This window comes from Nylanderia fulva, unplaced genomic scaffold, assembly GCF_048542155.1.
Source record: "Nylanderia fulva isolate GAGA-0341 unplaced genomic scaffold, ASM4854215v1 Scaffold76, whole genome shotgun sequence".
NCBI classification, from domain to species: Eukaryota; Metazoa; Arthropoda; class Insecta; order Hymenoptera; family Formicidae; genus Nylanderia; species Nylanderia fulva.
Genome location: NW_028190873.1, coordinates 60,549 through 65,088, shown reverse-complemented (window position 1 = coordinate 65,088; position 4,540 = coordinate 60,549). Strand labels below are relative to the sequence as shown.

Here is a 4,540-nt window from a genome sequence, read left to right as displayed (position 1 = left end):
CGTCATCTTGATGAACAAGCCTTAGTAAACATATCTGAAGTCATTGAAAATCCACCTGAAACAGATAAATATAATTATTTAAAGAAAATATTAATAAATCGCTTTACGGATTCAGAGGAAAAACGTTTGAGACAAATATTAGCTGGAATTGAACTTAATGATAAAAAGCCTTCGGAATTACTTCGAGAAATTCGTCATTTGTCTGGAGGATCTTTAGCAGATAGTGTTTTGCAAATGATTTGGCTTCAACGCTTACCACATAGAATTCAAACGACTTTAGCCGTAGTAGAAGATGTTCCTCTTGTTAAACTTGCGGAATTAGCCGATAAAATTGCTGATCGAGACGGCGGTTTGCAAGTCGCGGAAGTTTCCAATAATACAAGTAATAAATCTTCGGATTTCGCGGATTTGCTACGAAGAATCGAAGCTCTTGAAGTTTCTCGTCGTCGAGATCGTTCCAAAAGCCGGTCTAGAGAGAATAGAAGATTTAGATCGTTATCGCGTAACAAAGACAAATCAAATAAAGATATTAAAGATACATCAATTTGTTTTTACCATAAGAAGTTTGGTGATAAGGCTAAACGATGTACTTTACCTTGTTCTATGTCCAAAACATTCTTGGCTTCACAGGAAAACTAAAAACGCCGCTTAAGACTGAGGCTGCTTACGACGGTGTTTCTAACAATCGCCTCATTATTTTCGACAGACATTCAAATTTGAATTTTCTTGTCGATACGGGCGCTGATATATCGTTGTTACCTAAAAAGGTTTTATTGAAGCCGTGGCTTACTAATTTAAAACTTTTTGCCGCAAATGGTACTCAAATTAATACTTACGGTTCTAAAACTTTAATTTTGAACCTCGGTTTAAGGAGAGAATTCAAATGGAAATTTTGTGTCGCGGATATTCAACGTCCTATTTTAGGCACCGATTTCCTTTGTCATTTTAATCTCCTAATTGACATTAAAAACAAAAAATTGATTGATAATGTTATCGGTCTTATGAATACTGGAAAAATTCAAGAAGTTGCACATTTGTCAATTTTTAACACATCTCCTGATTCTGTGTACCACAAATTTTTAACCGAATTTCCAGGACTCACCCGTTTTTCTCCAATTTCCTCGGTAAAAACACATGGTGTTGAACATCATATCGTTACGGAAGGTTCTCCTAAATTTTCGACTCCCAGAAGACTTACTCCTGAGAAACTTAAATGTGCCAAGGAAGAATTCAAGTCTATGATGGAGCAAGGAATTTGCAGGCCTTCAAGCAGCTCCTGGGCAGCCCCTCTACATATGGTACCTAAAAAGGAACAAAATTCTTGGAGACTGTGTGGTGATTATCGTGCACTCAATTCAGTGACTATCCCGGATCGTTATCCCTTACCTGATATTCAAGATTTTTCTTCTTCACTTTTTGGTAAGAATATCTTTTCTAAAATCGACTTAGTTAAAGCGTACTATCAAGTACCCGTCGCTAAAGAAGATATTCACAAAACAGCTGTCACTACTCCATTTGGGCTTTTTGAATTTGTCGTAATGCCTTTCGGTTTACGAAACGCAGCCCAAACTTTTCAACGGCTCATGAACTCTTTACTTAATGATTTGAGTTTTGCCTTTTGTTATCTTGATGACATTCTTATTGCTTCTAAAGATGAGAAAGAACATATTGCTCACTTACGCATTATTTTTGATCGTCTTCAACAAGCTGGAATGACAATCAATGTCGCTAAATGTCTTTTCGGTCAAAGCGAGATTTCTTTTCTTGGTTACTTAGTTTCTAACCAAGGAGTTAAACCTACATCCGAAAAAGTGAAATCAATTATTGATTATCCTAAACCTAAGACACTTCATGAATTACGCAGATTCTTAGGAATTATCAATTATTATCGTCGCTGTCTCAAGGATGCTGCAAATCATCAAGCTCTGTTAACAGAATATTTAAAGGACAGTCGCAAGAGGGATAGAAGAATTATTTCTTGGACTAAAGAAGCGGAATTAGCTTTCGAGTCATGTAAAGAAGAACTTTTACAAGTTACTACCCTTTCTCATCCTGCTCCTCATGCTCCTCTTATTTTAACTTGTGATGCTTCTGACTTTGCTGTTGGTGCATCACTTGAACAGTCTATTGACGACGATATCAAACCAATAGCATTTTTCTCAAAGAAACTAGACAAAGCTCAAAGAAATTATAGCACTTATGATTGAGAACTTCTTAGCATTTATTTGGCTATTAAACATTTCAGGCATTTTGTTGAAGGAAGACAATTGATTATCAGAACTGATCATAAACCTTTGATTTTTGCTTTCCGTCAGAAATTGGATAAAGCGTCACCAAGACAGATCAGACAATTGGACTTTATTGCTCAATTCTCTACAAATATTACCTATATTTCTGGAAAAATGAATTCAGTTGCTGATGCTCTGTCAAGAATTGAATCTATTTCAATGCCTATTATAGTTTCTTTAGAAGAACTTGCTAATTATCAGAAAGAAGATGAAGAACTTCAAGTTTTACTTTCTTCAAATTCTTCACTTCTGTTGAAGAAACTTATTCTTTCAGGATCAACCATACCTATTTATTGTGATTGCTCTTTGGAATTAATTCGTTCATATGTTCCTAAACTCTTACGCAAGAGAATTTTTGATGTTGTTTATGGACTCGCTCACCCCAGCGGCAGATTGACATCTAAACAATTACTACTGAAATTCATTTGGCCTTCTTTGAAGAAAGATGTGAAGGAATGGACTCGAACTTGTCTTCCATGTCAACGTGCGAAGATTTCAAGACACACCAAGAATTTTCCAATTAAGATTGCAATTCCTGATCAACGCTTTCAGCATGTGCATTTAGACATTGTTGGACCACTTCCTATTTGTCAAAATTACCGTTATTGTCTTACTATGATTGATCGTTTTTCCAGATGGCCTGAAGCTGTTCCTATTTCTGAGATTTCTGCTGAAACTATTTCTACAACATTTTATTCACATTGGGTAGCGCGTTTTGGTTCTCCTATCAGCATTACAACAGATCAAGGTCCTCAGTTTGAAGCAGCTTTATTCAAAGCTTTAACAAACCTAATTGGATGCCAAAGGATTAGAACTTCTGCTTATCATTCTGCTTCAAATGGAATTCTGGAAAGATGGCATAGGACTTTGAAAGCAGCGATTATGTGCCACGAAACAACCAACTGGGTAGAATCTTTACCTTCAGTTCTTTTGGGATTACGTTCGTGTTTCAAAGAAGATTTAAAAGCTTCACCTGCAGAACTTCTTTATGGATCCACTCTTCGTATTCCTGGAGAATTTTTCATTGAAGAAGATTTTCCTGCAGATCCTGAAATCTTTCTTGAAAAACACAGGATTCATATGAGGAATATCAGATCATCTCCTACAAGTCATCATTGCAAAAGATCACCTTTTGTTCACAAGAATCTTTTTGATTGTACTCATGTTTGGATTCGAGAAGATACTGTTAGGAAGTCACTACAACCTCCTTATTCTGGCCCTTTTCCTATTGAGAAACGTATCTCTGATCATTTATTTGCAGTTAATGTTTCAGGAAGAGTTGTCAATATTTCGACAGAACGTCTCAAGCCAGCCTTCATTACTAGAACTTCAGATTCTACTGAACTTTCTACCAGATCTTCAGCTCCTGTTCCTGCTATTTCAACTCCTGTTCCTGCTATTTCAACTCCTGTTCCTGCTACTTCAGCTCCTGTTCCTGCTACTTCAGCTCCTGTTTCTGCTACTTCAAATCCTTCTTCTTCTTCTACTGTTGGAAAAGCTTTGCGCACCTACCCACCAAAGAAGAAGAAAGTCCATTTCGCAACGAATATCGTCACTTGGAGGGGAGTACTGTAGCATTCATCATCCACACCTTTCATTTACACTCTACACTTTTATTACACCTTACACTTTTCACTGCACTTTTACACTTTTTACATCTTTATACATTTGTAATAACTTCAATTCATTAATATACATAATGTTTTTAAGAAAAATCAATATTTCCATAACAACACATTCATTCATTTATTTGTTACATATTAATTCTTTTTGTTCTTTCGCTTTATACTTTCAATGAATAAACATTACTTTTTCAAAGATCTGGTGAATTTATTTTTAAGTCGCTACAACATATTGTTACATATTCTTATCCCGAAAAATGTTATATATAAATATTTAATACAAAATATTTTTAAAAAATGTAATATAAATATAAAAATATAAAATAAATAACAAGAAATGTTAATAAAAGTCTGATATATGCAATTTTTTTCAATGCAATAAAACAATCTATGAATTATATATTTGATTGTATTTTATTTTTGAGATCTTTTTATTTTAAAGTTTTTAATGTAGTACGATTACTCATCTTATGTGTGTGGGATAAAGATATATAATAATATGTATACAATGTACAGTAAACAATAGCAAGCAATGTACATATAAACATACATTTAAATATCTTTTCTATAATTTGAAGTTAATAAAAACTTAAATTTATGTAATTGCTATTGTTTCTATACATATTTAAT

At 34.2% G+C, this 4,540-nt stretch overlaps 1 long non-coding RNA gene across 1 annotated transcript; it reads right to left on the bottom strand.

Moving 5' to 3' along the window:
• Positions 1-267: 267 nt before the first annotated feature.
• Positions 268-894, bottom strand: LOC146720153 (uncharacterized). Its single transcript, XR_014926187.1, has 3 exons — positions 837-894; positions 596-759; positions 268-469 (listed from the first exon to the last, which is right to left on the bottom strand). It is a non-coding gene; the product is annotated as an uncharacterized LOC146720153 (long non-coding RNA).
• Between the last annotated feature and the right edge of the window lie 3,646 nt (positions 895-4,540).